This window comes from Arachis hypogaea, chromosome 3 (assembly GCF_003086295.3).
Source record: "Arachis hypogaea cultivar Tifrunner chromosome 3, arahy.Tifrunner.gnm2.J5K5, whole genome shotgun sequence".
Classification (NCBI taxonomy): domain Eukaryota; kingdom Viridiplantae; phylum Streptophyta; class Magnoliopsida; order Fabales; family Fabaceae; genus Arachis; species Arachis hypogaea.
The window spans coordinates 52,044,349-52,061,789 of record NC_092038.1 but is presented as its reverse complement, the minus strand read 5'-3'; the positions used below and the strand labels follow the sequence as shown (position 1 = coordinate 52,061,789).

General features: G+C 39.2%; 1 non-coding gene across 1 annotated transcript; it reads right to left on the bottom strand.

Annotated features, from left to right (window-relative positions):
• Nucleotides 1-15,241: 15,241 nt before the first annotated feature.
• LOC112793860 (small nucleolar RNA R71) lies at nt 15,242-15,349 on the bottom strand. The gene has a single exon (XR_003198551.1). It is a non-coding gene; the product is annotated as a small nucleolar RNA R71 (small nucleolar RNA).
• Nucleotides 15,350-17,441: the final 2,092 nt, after the last annotated feature.

The following is a 17,441-nucleotide window of genomic DNA, read 5'->3' as shown; positions in this document are numbered from 1 at the left end:
AATTAGATGTAAAGATAAGAAAAAGGTTTTAAAAATATTTTGAGAAAGATTTTTGAAATTTTCGAAAAATAGGAAAGAATGAAAAAGATATAATTTTTTTGGAAAAGATTTTGAAAAGATAAGATTTTTAAAATTGAAATTTTGACTTGACTTGTAAGAAACAACTAATTTTTAAAAATTTTTGACCAAGTCAACCCAAAATTTCGAAAATTTGGAGGGAAATAGGGAAAAGATATTTTTTTTGATTTTTGAAAATTTAAAGATGAGAAAGAAAAACAACAAAAATACTCAATGCATGAAATTTTTAGATCAAAACAATGAATGTATGCAAGAATGCTATGAATGTCAAGATGAACACCAAGAACACTTTGAAGATCATGATGAACATCAAGAACATAATTTTGAGAAATTTTTGATGCAAAGAAAACATGCAAGACACCAAACTTAGAAATCTTTAATGCATGGAAAATATGAATGCAAAAGTGCACATGAAAAACAACAAACAACACAAAACAAGAAATCATCAAGATCAAACAAGAAGACTTGTCAAGAACAACTTGAAGATCATGAAGAACACTATGAATGCATGAGATTTTCGAAAAAATTCAAGAAAAATTTTAAAAGCATGCAATTGACACCAAACTTAAAATTTGACTCAAAACTCAAACAAGAAACACAAAATATTTTTGATTTTTAGGATTTTATTAATTTTTTTTGTATTTTTATTTTAATTTTTTTCGAAAAAACATGGTTAGAAAAACGAAAAAGAAAAGAAAAATTTTGAAAAAAGATTTTTGAAAAGAAAATTACCTAATCTGAGCAACAAGATGAACCGTCAGTTGTCCATACTCGAACAATCCCCGGCAACGGCGCCAAAAACTTGGTGGACGAAATTGTGATTGCCCTCTTTGTATTTGCATGAGATTTATTTAATGACTCTTTGGCATGTGTGATCACAACTACGTTCAACTTAACCAGCAAGTGTACTGGGTCATCCAAGTAATACCTTACGTGAGTAAGGGTTGATCCCACAGAGATTGTTGGTATGAAGCAAGCTATGGTCACCTTGTAAATCTCAGTTAGGCAGATTAAATTGGTTTATAGTGAGTTCGAAAATTAATAAATAAATAGAAAATAAAAAGGGATAGAAATACTTATGTAAAGCAATAGTGGGAATTTCAGATAAGTGTGTGAAGATGCTGTGCTCCTCTCGTATCTCTATTTTCTTATTACATTCATTCAATCCTTCCTACTCCTTTCCATGGCAAGCTGTATGTAGGGCATCACCGTTGTCAATGGCTACATCCCATCCTCTCAGTGAAAACGTTCCTATGCTCTATCACAGCACGGCTAATCATCTGTCGGTTCTCAATCAGGTTGGAATAGAATCCCTTGATTCTTTTGCGCTTGTCATCACGCCCAGCCTTCAGGAGTTTGAAGCTCGTCACAGTCATTCAATCCCAAAATCCTACTCGGAATACCATAGACAAGGTTTAGAATTTCCGGATCCTCATGAATGCCGCCATCTATCTAGCTTATACCACGAAGATTCTGTTGGGGAATCTAAGAGATATGCGCCCGGCCTAAGGTAGAACGGAAGTGGTTGTCAGTCACGCGCGTTCATAGGTGAGAATGATGATGAGTGTCACGGATCATCACATTCATCAAAGTTAAGTGTAACGTATATCTTGGAATAAGGATAGAAGAGAATTGAATAGAAAGTAATAATAATTGTATTGAAACTTTGAGGTACAGCAGAGCTCCACACCCTTAATCTATGGTGTGCAGAAACTCCACTGTTGAAAATACATAAGTGAAAGGTTCAGGCATGGCCGAATGGCCAGCCCTCTCCATGATCAAAAGACCGAATGATCAAAGACTACAAAGTCCAAAGATTAAACTGTCAAAAGATGTCTAATACAATAGTAACTTATCCTATTTATACTAGACTAGCTACTAGGGTTTACATGAGTAAGTAATTGATGTATAAATCCACTTCCGGGGCCCACTTGGTGTATGCTTGGGCTGAGATTGATCTATCCACGAGCTGAGGCTTTTCTTGGAGTTGAACTCCAAGTTATAACGTGTTTTGGGCGTTCAACTCCGGATCATGACGTTTTTCTGGCGTTTAACTCCAGACAGCAGCATGTACTTGGCGTTCAACGTCAAGTTACGTCGTCAATTCCCAAATAAAATATGGACTATTATATATTTCTGGAAAGCTCTGGATGTCTACTTTTCAACGCCGTTGAGAGCGCGCCAATTGGAGTTCTGTAGCTCCGGAAAATCCATTTCGAGTGCAGGGAGGTCAGATTCCAACAGCATCAGCAGTCCTTTTGTCAGCCTTTTTCAGAGTTTTGCTCAAGTCCCTCAATTTCAGCCAGAAATTATCTGAAATCACAGAAAAACACACAAACTCATAGTAAAGTCCAGAAATGTGAATTTAACATAAAAACTAATGAAAACATCCCTAAAAGTAGCTTGAACTTACTAAAAACTACCTAAAAACAATGCCAAAAAGCGTATAAATTATCCGCTCATCAATGATCTCTAGCTACAAAACATGGCTCATGACAGGATTAGAAGTGCTGTGGAGATTGGTATATGGTTGGCGCCAAATAGGTGTGTGGCCCCCAAACCTACGCACCTCCCTACAAAATTACTCTTAAATCTTATCATCTAACATATAACATCAACAACATTTACTTGTTAACTTTGTAACCTGTAAAGAACGAAATTTACCAATAGCTCAGATTTTATTGAAGTGCTACACGAAGATTCCATGGACACCCAACAGAAAATTGCTTACACCGACAATGATATTTCAGCCTATCCGATTCCAAAACTCTATATTCAGCATTTCTTTGAATGTTGTAGTTCTTCAATTCTCTGAAACATCTCTACACCATTCGAGGTGCTCGGTTTCTTCTTAGAACATCTGATACTTGTGGAATAGCCAAAGACGAAGGAAGAAAAAATCGAGCACCTCGACCAGCTAGAGTCTCTGGCACATACTCATTAAAGGAATCACTCTCGTTAGGTGACCAAATTTTAGCTACGTAATCTAAATCATAATCACTCTCATCTTATTTGACATTATCACGAGGTTTGGCATAGTAAATCGGTGTTGCCGCTACCGAGACTATCTGCGGGATCAAAGAGGACGTCCCACAACCACCACCTACGTTACTAACCGCAATATACCACTCCATCAACTATTGCGACATTAGCCTTGCATGTACTTTGAATATTACCCTCACATGCTCATCAGCTTCCGCCCAAAATGTCCGGTTAAGGAACCTCCACTCGCACTACAAAAACAACGTTGAGTACCGGCAGAATAACAAAAATAATTCACTGGTAAATTGCTTACTGTCAGATTTTGCATCGGATTGTATCTGACGGTGTGAACCTTACTGGTAAATGTTTACCAACGGATTATTTTGTTTGACGGTAACTTGCAGCGGAATTACCGGTAGAATATGAGGTTTAAGTAACAACAATCGATGCCACTTATGTACTGTCGAAATTTTTTCAACCGTAATTGTGACGCCAAACTTTGAAACTTTGCGTTTAATTACCGTTGGATATTTTTAATAGTAAAGCCAACGGTAGCTCCAAATTTTTATTTTTTTTAAATCTGGAAAATTATTACCATTAGAAAAATTCTGACGGTAAATCTGAGGGAAATGACAATTTTTTTATTTTTCTTTTTCAATCTATAATGGACTCCGGAAATTAATAATCGATAGTCAACTCCTAATAAGTAAAGTATAAATTAGTAATTTATCTGAAAAAAGTTATTTATATATGATGTGAAAGATCAAACATACAGTATAAAAATACGAAACACATTAAGAAAATACACAAGATAGAACTAAGGCTAGCATGTGTTGTAATTTTATGATCTGACTAAAATAATGTTTAAACATACAATAAGCTAGTTAAACTATATTTAGGTTAACCTTATTCACATTCATCATCTTCTTCCTCTAGTTCATCATCCTCTTCTTCCGGGATAATTTTCCGATCATCGAACTTGTCTTCTTCGTCTTCATCTCCATCGACCTCATCTTCTTCTTAAAAATCATCGTCCTCTAGTGGTAGTGTGTCGTCATTTATCCTAAGGTCAATTTATCATCCATAAGGATGCATTTATTTACAAAGACGAGACATTGAGACAGGGACACAAAGAGACAAAATCATGTTTGATAGATGAGACATAAATAGAGACATTATGTCCAGAGACACTGAATTAGTGTATTTTGTGTCCATCTTGATAGAAAGGATATAGAGACACTAATAAGAGACACAACTTATTTTTTATTTTTCTTTCATTATTCTTGTTTATTTTTTATAATTATATTTTTCTTCTCAATTTTTTTAAATAAAAAAGTGAGAATAAATTAGATTTTTATAATTTGTTCTAGTTTATCACCAAAAAGAATACAACAACACAATTTTATATCTCTATCTTTTGTGTCTTGTTCTCAATGTCTTGTCTTGTCCTGTTCTCAGAAACAAACGTAGCCTAACAACTGACCTAAGGGTGATCGGATCACCAGTGTCAACCACCATTTTCGAAGGAGTTAGTCATCAATTTAGTAAGGTTGCTAACCCGTTTGTCCCATCAGACTCGATGCGACCTCTTAGCTTAGTCTTAACCACAATAACCCAACTAGACTTACATGATCCCTGATAAGGCAAATAGTATACTTGTCGTACATTTACTTTAATGATATTGTAGTCCTTATGTTTTTGTATTTCTTGTCGTGAACTTGGATCATACCATTTACATTTAAACACGCACACCTTGTACATAGTGTGAAAAAAAATTCTAATTGAATTATATTGTATAACACACCATACTAATAAGAATGACCACTGCCTGCATCCCTACGAACCCAGACTCCGGTATTATCTATTTTCTTTTCCATTGACCATTGTAAATAATGGAATTGATATCCATTAACATTGTGAATCGGGTAGCTTATGCCCTTATTCATTGGGCCTCAAATAAGTGCAACTAGTTTCCAATCTGTTGTGTCAGATAGAGAGACACTAATGTATTCTCGGAACCAAGATGAAAAATTGTTTAGTGATGTATCAGGATTTGTTTCCTGGAATAACCTATGATAGAATATGATAAATAATGAAACTTTAGTATACTGAAGTTTTGGTTAGATGGAAAGTTATTATCTTACTAATTGTTATGTTTACGAAAACTTAAAAATACCTCAGGTAGGGTAAAATCTAGTCACATTTAAGCAATACATGCAGATATGCGGCATCGATTTTCTTTTTCTCTAACCAATATTCACCATCCACACCCATTGCAACTCCCTTCGGAACACTATTGGATAGGTTGTTCCAGTTGACGAGGATTCTCCCCTCTCGTCGCTCCTTCCAACCTTTGTTCTACGTGATTCAACATGAGGATCAAAATAGAAAGAGCAAAATGCAAATATTTCTTTAGCTAGGAATGCTTTGCAGATGCTTTCCTCGATCTGAGCTCTGTTATTCACGGTACGTTTGAAGGATCTAATCATCCTCTCAAAGGGTTACATCCACCTAAATTGGACTGGCCCACACACTCTTACTTTGTATGATAGGTGGATTGCTAAGTATTTCATAATATTAAAAAATCCTGGAGAGAATATTCTCTCTAACTTACAAATTATGATGGGAATATTCTTCTCCATGACTGTGAGATCATTAATGCTAAGTTTTGTAGCACATAACTCCCTAAGGAACTTACTTATTTCGGTGAGGGGTTTCCAGATGTTGGTAGGAAGTTCTCTAAATATGACAGGAAGTAATAACTCCATAAAGACATGACAATCATGACTCTTTAACTAGCAAGCCTATCCTGTGAGAAGTTTGCATACCTACCTAAGTTAGAGGCGTAACCATCAAGCCTCAATCTCCTAATCCACCTACAAATATTTTATCCTTAGTCCTTTGTTAGAGTGAACACCTCCTTTGGTTTAGCCACCGGCCATTTTCAAGTCTCTTTAAGTTTAGATTTGACCGCCTGCAAATGTCCACCAAGTCCAACCTTGCCTTATCGATATCCTTTGTTCGCTCATCATCCATTACAATGTGCATGATATTATCAAACACATTTTTTTTCAACGTGCATTACGTCAACACAATGACGAACCAAGTTGTCATTTCAGTAAGACAACTCCCAAAATATACTATGTTTCATCTAATTATGGTCCCTGATATATCTTGGAGGTCTCAACCTTGTCCCAATATCGACGATCATTGCGATTCTACTAACATAAAGCTAAACTTGCAAACCACTCAACCTCACTGGTGCCTCTTCTTGTTCAATTTTATTCTTCCTAAACGAGTTCTTGTTGCGCCGAAAAAGATGATTAATATCGAGGAAGCTTTGATGACAATCAAACCACAAATTCTTACCTCATTCGTTAGTCAAAATTCCTTCGTATCCTTCATACAAATGGAACTCGACATTCTATCCTGAGTGGACCAACCTGATAACATCCCATATGCAGAAAAGTTATTAATGGTCCACGTCAATGTATCATGCAGTTAGGAGTTTATCCTTATTGAAATATGATACATTTCTACACCATGAATCCATGACTCCATCAATTCATCTACCAAGGGTTGCAAGAAAACATCTATTTTGGCCTTTGGGTTACTTGGACCAAGTATGATACAAGTTAAGAACATGCATGGGTCTTTCATATACATTTTGGGAGGTAGGTTATAAGGAGTCACCACAACAGGTAAATAAGAGTACGCGTTACCAAAATTAGAGTTCGGTGCAAATTCGTCAGAGCACAAAGCTAATCTGACATTTCTAGGGTCACTTACAAACATAGAGTAGACCCGATCAAAGTTCTTCCAAGCATCCTCGTGTGACTTGTACATCATAAAACTGTCATATTTCTTGTTGTTACTATGCCAGGTTGTAACACCCTACCATACAGAGTCTTATGCTTAAGTCATAATTCAGAGATGGCAAGGTATTACGACCTCTAAAATAAAAATTTAGTACGTATAGTAGTATGAATGATTGATTATAACTAGGAGCCTTTGTAGAAAAAAGGGGTAAACAAAAATCGCAACTCGAAAGTGCAACACTCCGATCGATAACGTAACGAACAAGGATAACCAACGTGTGATTATATATATACAAAGGATTGTCAAAAACAGGAATATCAAGACTCAAAATCTGGCTGCGAAGATAACCGGTCCGAGCATAGCAATATATACATATGATAAAAATAAGGAAAACCCCAAAGGAAACCCAAAGGGACACAAATACATAAAACCTATTCTCCAAAATCTCCCATAAGAGGAATCATCACAGTTGTATTATTTGATGGAAATAAAAGTATCTAAGCAAAACATATAAACCAAAACATAGCCTTGAGAACAAAGAATCTTCGCAAATCTAGAAGTCTCCAGCATGCCTCAGCGGGAAACCTCACGCCCTGCATCTGAAAACCACAAAATCCGCATGGATGAGAACCAGAGGTCCCCAGCATGGTAACAGCTTCCACATATATAATACATAACAATGGAGGAAAGCCAAAGGCAATCCTAAAACTTCCTCCCGATAATATCAAAGCTTATAAACAAGCTAAACCATAAAAGGGCATATGACTAAAGATCCTTCAGTCTAACTAATACTTCCCTTTCCAATTCCTTCAGACCTCCTGACCACCAGCAGGGGTATAATGTAGCAAACACAGTTATATCAAACAAGAAATATACGAATAGGAACAATTAAGGCATTTAGACAATTAGCAAATAATATGCAGTCAAATAGGCAATCTCAAACAATTCATATAGTATGCATATGATGAATGCCTGTCCCTAGTGGCTGATGATATCATCTGTCGGTTATAGAGCCAACCCGACAAGTCCTGGCAGCTAACCATTGGACTGTCCCTCTGTCGTGTCTCCCCAACTTGAGTCATACTCAAAATAAACTTGATCATAATCATGATCCATATCCATCACCCTCACTGGTGAATATTTATGGGGGTGAGCTCATCCGGGGCTTTCACAGTGCCCGGCCACCCTGACGACATAGGGTCAAAAGAGCTTCAAGTCTCAACCTGGAGCACGTGGTGGCTAGCCACTGCTTTGTCCCAGGGAAACTCTCATCTCCGATAATGGAAGTGCAACATTCACAATTCATTCAACAGCATATATATGCATTTATTCTTAGCCATAATCATGGCTCCGCCGTAACACGGTAATAATCCAGCCATCCGGCTCACGGTTAAATCCATAACCAGCCATCTGGCTCACGGTTAAATCCATAACCAGCCATCTCATTAAGAATTGCGGCCTCTCGGCCCATGGCATAACAAGCACTTCCACCGCCATCCTCCGCCTCTCACATAATCATGCTTGATCCTCATTGATCATTCATTTTTCCCTTGCTTCACTCGCAAGTTACCACATTCACTAGCCTTTCTTCTCATAGCTAGACATATCATAATGATTTAAGATATAAGTGGTGAGATCGGAGGCTTAGAAGTATGAGATTTGGCTTTTAAAACTCAAAAATCAACTTTGGGATGAAAACAGGGCCACGCGTACGCGCACTCCACGCGCACGCGTGGGTGGCCTCAAAAACTCATCGACGTGTATGCGTCATGCATGCTAACGCGTGGATTGAGAAATAGCCAAGTGACGCACACGCGTCAGCCACGCGTACGCGTGGGTGCTCTCGTGCCCCTAGCACAAGGCTGGCACAATCCTGGCACAACTCTCGGGCAAAATGGCTGGGCATTGGGTGCAGCACATCGGCGCGTCCGCGCACACCCCGCGCACGCGTCGATGGCGCTTCCTGGAAGAACGGCGCATACGCGCCAAGTGCGCCCACGCGCAAGGGGTCATTCTGCTAAAAATTTTCTGAGTTAAAAGCTGCAGAATTCACATATTTAAACCCCAATCTTCCAACGGACATAACTTTCTCATTTTAAATCGTTTTTCACCCGTTCTTCGAACGGCATGGACATCCCGGATCCAATTTCATTTCTAAACAGATTTGGCACAGAACAGAGATCCGTAGTCCAAGTTATGTCCCATCAAAGTATGCCCAAAAACCATATTTTAATACAAAACCACAAGGTGCCATTTTCAAAACAAGCCATTTTCAATTATTTTCAAGATTTATCAAAACATGCCAATTTCATCCCTTTTCTTTGAAATCAATCAAAATATATCAAATTCAACATCAAGCCTCCTCAACCCACACATTGAGACTTTACCACAAATTACCAAAATCACTATCTCATCATTTTAACCCACTTCACCCAAGTGGCTCAAACTCAAACATATTGACATATCATATACTCTTCCTCATGCCAATTCTCAACAACACCAATTCCAATAAATCATCATTATACACAATCAATATTATACTCACCATCAACATGGTTCAACCCACAATTCAACCATAACCAATCATCAAGCATATATCACAACATGCATATTTCTCATACATCATACCACCAAGGCATCAATAATCATCATCACATATATGACCACATCATATATCTCAATCATTCAACAACATCAACCATTCAATGCCTATCTTAGGGCCTCTAGCCTAAGTATTTCCTACCACATTACATATTAGATACGGGAAACCGAAACCATACCTTAGCCGATTTCCCAAGCTCAACCGGAGCACTTCCAAATCACTTATTCACAAGCTCTCAAGGCCTCAACACCTCCAAGAACAAATTTTTCACCACCAAATCCCTTTTTCAAGCTTTTCAAAATCACCAATCAAGCTCCAATATTCACATATACACAACCTAAGCCACAATCATCATACCCATACACAACATCTCAATACCCAAACATCATAGAACAACAAAATTACACTAGGGTTGAGAATCTTACTACACCCAAGGTCCAAGGAGACAAGATTAACCTTCTCCTTCAAGAGAGTTGGGTCCTATAACATCAAAGAGCCCAAAATCTCAACATTTTTGCTCATAAAACTCGAAAACAAGTTGGAATTTCGAAGAGCAAAACGTGGTTTATCTCAAGATTAATTGTATGGGTTTTGTAGAGCTCTCCGCGGTGAACGCGTGGCCGCAAACGATGCGGCAATCGGAGCTCTAGATCAAAAGTTATGGTGGTTTGAAGATCAAGTGAGAGAAAGAACTTGAGAGAGTGTTCTTCCCTTCGTGGCCTCCATTTTCAGCATGTGAGTGTGTTTAGTGAGGAGAGAGAATGCTGAAAACTAGGGTTTTGGTCTAGTTATGTTGGGCCAAGGGCCCACTTTGGGTCCGGTTGGCCCGGTTTGGCCCGTTCGGTCCAATCTTGGTCCGATTTCTATAAAATTGGTACCAAAATTCTCGTCTCAACCTCCTCTATCACATTTAGCCATAAAAAAAAAATCACATTTTGGGCTTTCTAGAATAAATTATCATTTATGGGTTAATTAGCCGTTAATTAACCGGGTTTTACATTCTACCCACCTAATTGGGAATTTTGCCTACAAAATTCAAATGCAATTACCTGAGAATAAATGTGGATAGTCCGTTCGCATCTCCGACTCAAGTTCCCAAGTGTGTTCCTCAACATCGCCTCGACTCCAATCTACTTTGACTAATGAAACCTCTTTTCCACACAATCGTTTAATACTAGTGTCATCAATTCTGACCGGAGCCACTGGAAGCGTCAAATCTTCCCTTAACTGAACCGACTCAGGTTCTAACACATGGCTAGCATCAGGAGTGTACTTCCGAAGCTGCGACATGTGAAACACGTCGTGCAGATTCGAAAGATGAGGTGGTAGAGCCATCCGATATGCCACCGCCCCAATCCTCTCTAGGATCTGAAATGGACCAATGTATCGAGGATTCAACTTCTTTGCCTTAATCGCCCTACCTACTCCCGTGGTCGGAGTAACCTTAAGGAAAACATGGTCTCCTTCCTCAAATTCTAAGGGCTTCCGTCTCTGATCGGCATAATTATTTTGACGACTCTGTGCCGTAAGCATCCTATCACGGATTTTCTTGACTTGTTCAGTAGTCTCAGCTATCATTTCCGGCCCCAACAAACTTTTCTCCCCAGCTTCATACCAACATAGCGGAGATTGACATCTCCTCCCATACAAGGCCTCATACGGAGCCATTTCGATGCTCGCATGATAACTATTGTTGTATGCAAACTCCACTAATGGCATACACCGATCCCAACTCGCCGGTTGGTCCAAAACACAAGCTCTCAACATATCCTCTAGTGTTTGGATCGTCCTCTCGGATTGACCATCTGTCTGAGGATGGTAAGCCGTACTCAAGCCTAATCGGGTTCCAAAAGCTTTCTGAAATGCACCCCAAAATCTTGAAGTGAAACGAGGATCTCTATCAGGGATTATAGTAGCAGGTACACTGATGAGCGGATAATTTGTACGCTTTTTGGCATTGTTTTTAGTATGTTTTTAGTATGATCTAGTTAGTTTTTAGTATATTTTTATTAGTTTTTAGTTAAAATTCACTTTTCTGGACTTTACTATGAGTTTGTGTGTTTTTCTGTGATTTCAGGTATTTTCTGGCTGAAATTGAGGGACCTGAGCAAAAATCTGATTCAGAGACCAAAAAGGACTGCAGATGCTGTTGGATTCTGACCTCCCTGCACTCGAAGTGGATTTTCTGGAGCTACAGAAGCTCAATTGGCACGCTCTCAACGGCGTTGGAAAGTAGACATCCTGGGCTTTCCAGCAATATATGATAGTCCATACTTTGCCCAAGATTTGATGGCCCAAACCGGCGTTCAAAGTCACCCTCAGGAATTCCAGCGTCAAACGCCGGAACTGGCACCAAAATGGGAGTTAAACGCCCAAACTGGCACCAAAGCTGGCGTTTAACTCCAAGAGGAGTCTCTACACGAAAATGCTTCAATGCTCAGCCCAAGCACACACCAAGTGGGCCCGGAAGTGGATTTTTATGTCATTTACTCATCTCTGTACACCCTAGGCTACTAGTTCTCTATAAGTAGGACCTTTTACTATTGTATTTTCATCTTTGGATCATTTTAGATCTTTTGATCATCTTTGGACATCTAGTTCTTAGATCATTGGGAGGCTGGCCTCACGGCCATGCCTAGACCTTCTTCTTATGTATTTTCAACGGTGGAGTTTCTACACACCATAGATTAAGGTGTGGAGCTCTGCTGTACCTCGAGTATTAATGCAATTACTATTGTTCTTCTATTCAATTCCGCTTGTTCTTGTTCTAAGATATCACTTGTTCTTCAACTTGATGAATGTGATGATCTGTGACACTCATCATCATTCTCACCTATGAACGTGTGACTGACAACCACCTCCGTTTTACCTTCGATTGGGTGAATATCTCTTGGATTCCTGATACACGATGCATGGTTGATCGCCTGACAACCGAGTGCTCGCCTGACAAACGAGCCAGCCATTCCATGAGATCAGAGTCTTCGTGGTATAGGCTAGAACTGATGGCGGCATTCAAGAGAATCCGGAAGGTCTAACCTTGTCTGTGGTATTCTGAGTAGGATTCAATGATTGAATGACTGTGACGTGCTTCAAACTCCTGAAGGCGGGGCGTTAGTGACAGACGCAAAAGAATCACTGGATTCTATTCCGGCCTGATCGAGAACCGACAGATGGATAGCCGTGCCGTGACAGGGTGCGTTGAACATTTCCACTGAGAGGATGGGAGGTAGCCATTGACAACGGTGAAACCCTTGCTTGAGCTTGCCATGGAAAGGAAGAAGAAGGATTGGATGAAGACAGTAGGAAAGCAGAGAGACGGAAGGGAAGGCATCTTCATACGCTTATCTGAAATTCCTACCAATGAATTACATAAGTATCTCTATCTTTATCTTTATGTTTTATGCGTTTATCACGATACCCATTTGAGTTTGCCTGACTAAGATTTACAAGGTGACCATAGCTTGCTTCATACCAACAATCTATGTGGGATCGACCCTTACTCGCGTAAGGTTTATTACTTGGACGACCCAGTACACTTGCTGGTTAGTTGTGCGAAGTTGTAGTGATCACAATTTTGTCCACCAAGTTTTTGGCGCCGTTGCCGGGGATTGTTGGGTTTGGACAACTGACGGTTCATCTTGTTGCTTAGATTAGGTATTTTTTTTTTCGGAATTCTTAAGAATGAATTCTAGAGTTTCATGATGATCTGTTGAAATCTGGCTGGCTGTGAAGCCATGTCTAATTTCATTGGACCGAGGTTTCAACTTACCATCACAAGAGCTTGTTGATTTCTATCAATCTTGCTATTGGAGCAGTGATCTGCTAAGGCTTGGCTGGCCATTGGCCATGTCTAGTGTTTTGGACCGAAGCTTTCTTTGAAAGCTTGGCTGGCTGTGAAGCCATGTCTAATTCCTGGACCGGAGTCTTAGACTAAACATTGCATGATTCCTGGAATTCTCATTAAGAATTTTGATACCTTTATTTTCTTTTCCACTTAATTTTCGAAAAAAGCACAAAAAAAATTACAAAATCATAAAATCCAAAAATTTCTTGTTTGAGTCTAGTGTCTCATATTAAGTTTGGTGCCAATTGCATGCATTCATTCATGTGTCTTAGTGATCTTCAAGATGTTCTTGATGATTTCTTACTCTAATCTTTAAATTCTCTTGACTTGAGTGTTTTGTGTGTCTCATATGCATTCTCATTAGTGTCAGTAGTATACAAACTGCTAAGTTTGGTGTCTTGCATGCATTGTTATTTGATTCTTGTTGCATTTTGATTTTTCCTTATTATTAAAAATCCAAAAATATTTTTTTGTGTCTTCTCAAGTCAATAATACAGAGAATTGAAGATTCAGAACATACAGCAGAGGAATTACACAGAAAGAGCTGGGCGTTCAAAACGCCCAGTGAAGAAGGACAGACTGGCGTTTAAACGCCAGCCAGGGTACCTGGTTGGGCGTTTAACGCCCAAAAGGGTATAGTTTTGGGCGTTAAACGCCAGAATGTGCACCATTCTGGGCGTTTAACGCCAGGATGGCACAAGAGGGAAGATTTTGTTTTTAATGCAGATTTTTTTTCAGTTTTCAAACTTTTTCAAAATCAAATCTTTTTCAAATCATATCTTTTCAATCATATGTTTTCAAAATCAATTTCTTTCTATTTTTAAAAATACTTGCTATCAATTAATGATTTGATTCAACATTTCAAGTATGTTGCCTTTTCTGTTGAGAAAGGTTTTAATGTTTGAATCATATCTTTTCTTGTTAGCCAAGTTTTTAATTTTCAAAATCAAATCTTCTTAAAATGTTTTTCAAATCATATCTTCTCAATCACATCTTTTTAAAACTAATTATATCTTCTTAACCAAATCTTTTTCAAAATAGTTTTCAATCAAATCCTTTTGATTTCTAATTTCAAAATCTTTTTCAAAAATCACTTGATTTCTTTTCCACTTTCATTTTTGAAAATCAATTAGTGTTTTTCAAAAATGTTTTCAAAATCTTTTACTTAATTTTCGAAAATTACTTCCCTTCTTCTCACATCCTTCTATTTATGGACTAACACTATTCCTTAATGCAAAATTCGAACTCCATCTTCTTTGATAAGTTCGAATTTTCTACTTCTGTCTTCTACTTTTCTTTTCCTCTGACACCTAAAGGAATCTCTATACTGTGACATAGAGGATTCCACATTTTCTTGTTCCCTTCTCTTTCTTGTGAGCAGGAGCAAGGACAAAAGCATTCTTGTTGAGGCTGATCCTGAACCTGAAAGGACCTTGAAGAGAAAGCTAAGAGAAGCCAAAGCACAACTCTCTGTAGAGGACCTAACAGAAATCTTCAAAGAAGAAGAACCTATGGCAGCCGAAAACAATAACAATGCCAACAATGCAAGGAAGGTGCTGTGTGACTTTACTGCACCTACTCCCGACTTTTATGGGAGAAGCATCTCTATCCCTGCCATTGGAGCAAACAACTTTGAGCTTAAGCCTCAACTAGTTTCTCTAATGCAACAGAATTGCAAGTTCCATGGACTTCCATTGGAAGATCCTCATCGGTTCTTAGCTGAATTCTTGCAAATCTGTGACACTGTCAAGACTAATGGGGTTGACCCTGAGGTCTACAGACTTATGCTATTCCCTTTTGCTGTAAGAGACAGAGCTAGGACATGGTTGGACTCACAACCTAAAGAAAGCCTGGACTCTTGGGAAAAGCTAGTCAATGCCTTCTTGGCAAAGTTCTTTCCACCTCAAAAATTGAGTAAGCTTAGAGTGGAAGTCCAAACCTTCAGACAGAAGGAAGGAGAATCCCTCTATGAAGCTTGGGAAAGATACAAACAATTAATCAGAAAGTGTCCTTCTGATATGCTTTCTGAATGGAGCATCATAGGTATTTTCTATGATGGTCTCTCTGAACTATCCAAAATGTCTTTGGATAGCTCTGCTGGAGGATCTCCTCATCTGAAGAAGACGCCTACAGAAGCTCAAGAGCTAATTGAAATGGTTGCAAATAACCAATTCATGTACACTTCTGAAAGAAATCCTGTGAACAATGGGACTAGTCAGAAGAAAGGAGTTCTTGAGATTGACACTCTGAATGCCATATTGGCTCAGAACAAAATATTGACTCAACAAGTCAATATGATTTCTCAAAGTCTGTCTGGAATGCAAAATGCACCAAGCAGTACTACGGAGGCTTCATCTGAGGAAGAAGCTTATGATCCTGAGAACCCTTCAATGGAAGAGGTGAATTACATGGGAGAACCCTATGGGAACACCTATAATCCTTCATGGAGAAATCATCCAAATTTCTCATGGAAGGATCAACAGAGACCTCAACAAGGTTTCAACAGTAATAATGGTGTAAGAAACAGGTTTAGCAATAGCAAGCCTTTTCCATCATCTTCTCAGCAACAGACAGAGAGTCCTAAGCAGAATACCTCTGACTTAGCAACCATGGTCTCTGATCTACTCAAAACCACTCAAAGTTTCATGACTGAAACAAGGTCCTCCATTAAAAACTTGGAGGCACAAGTGGGTCAGCTGAGCAAGAGAATTACTGAACTCCCTCCTAGTACTCTCCCAAGCAATACAGAAGAAAATCCAAAAGGAGAGTGCAAGGCCATCAACATGGCCGAATTTTGGGAGGAAAGAGAGGCAGTGAACGCCACTGAGGAAGACCTCAATGGGCGTCCACTGGCCTCCAATGAGTTCCCCAATGAGGAACCATGGGAATCTGAGGCTCAAAATGAGACCATAAAGATTCCATTGGACTTACTTCTGCCATTCATGAGCTCTGATGAGTATTCTTCCTCTGAAGAGGATGAGTATGTCACTGAAGAGCAAGTTGCTAAATACCTTGGAGCAATCATGAAGCTAAATGACAAGTTGTTTGGAAATGAGACTTGGGAGGATGAACCCCCTTTGCTCACCAAAGAACTGGATGACTTGTCTAGGCAGAAATTACCTCAAAAGAGACAGGATCCTGGGAAGTTTTCAATACCTTGTACCATAGGCACCATGACCTTCAAGAAGGCCTTGTGTGACTTAGGGTCAAGTGTAAACCTCATGCCTCTCTCTGTAATGGAGAAGCTAGGGATCTTTGAGGTACAAGCTACAAAAATCTCACTAGAGATGGCAGACAACTCAAGAAAACAGGCTTATGGACTTGTAGAGGATGTTCTGGTAAAAGTTGAAGACCATTATATCCCTACTGATTTCATAGTCCTAGAGACTGGGAAGTGCATGGATGAATCCATCATCCTTGGCAGACCCTTCCTAGCCACAGCAAAGGCTGTGATTGATGTTGATAGAGAAGAGTTGATCATTCAAGTGAATGAAGAATCCTTGGTGTTTAAGGCTCAAGGATATCCCTCTGTCACCATGGAGAGGAAGCATGATGAGCTTCTCTCAAAACAGAGCCAAACAGAGCCCCCACAGTCAAACTCTAAGTTTGGTGTTGGGAGGCCACAACCAAACTCTAAGTTTGGTGTTGAACCTCCACATTCAAACTCTAAGTTTGGTGTTGGGAGGTTCCAACATGGCTCTGAGCATTTCTGAGGCTCCATGAGAGCCCACTGTCAAGCTACTGACATTAAAGAAGCGCTTGTTGGGAGGCAACCCAATGTCATATTTTGACTATTTTCCTTTGTTATTTTATGTTTTTTTTTGTAGGTTGATGATCATGAGAAGTCACAAAATCAATGAAAAAAGCAAAAACAGAATGAAAAACAGGAAGAAAAATAGCACACCCTGGAGGAAGAACTTACTGGCGTTTAAACGCCAGTAAGGCTAGCTGTTGGGCGTTTAACGCCCAGTCTGGCACCATTCTGGGCGTTTAACGCCAGAAAGGGGCACCAGACTGGCGTTAAACGCCAGAAAAGGGCAAGAAGCTGGCGTTAAATGCCAGAAATGGGCACCAGCCCGGCGTTTAACGCCAGAAATGGCTAAAAACGCATTTTTG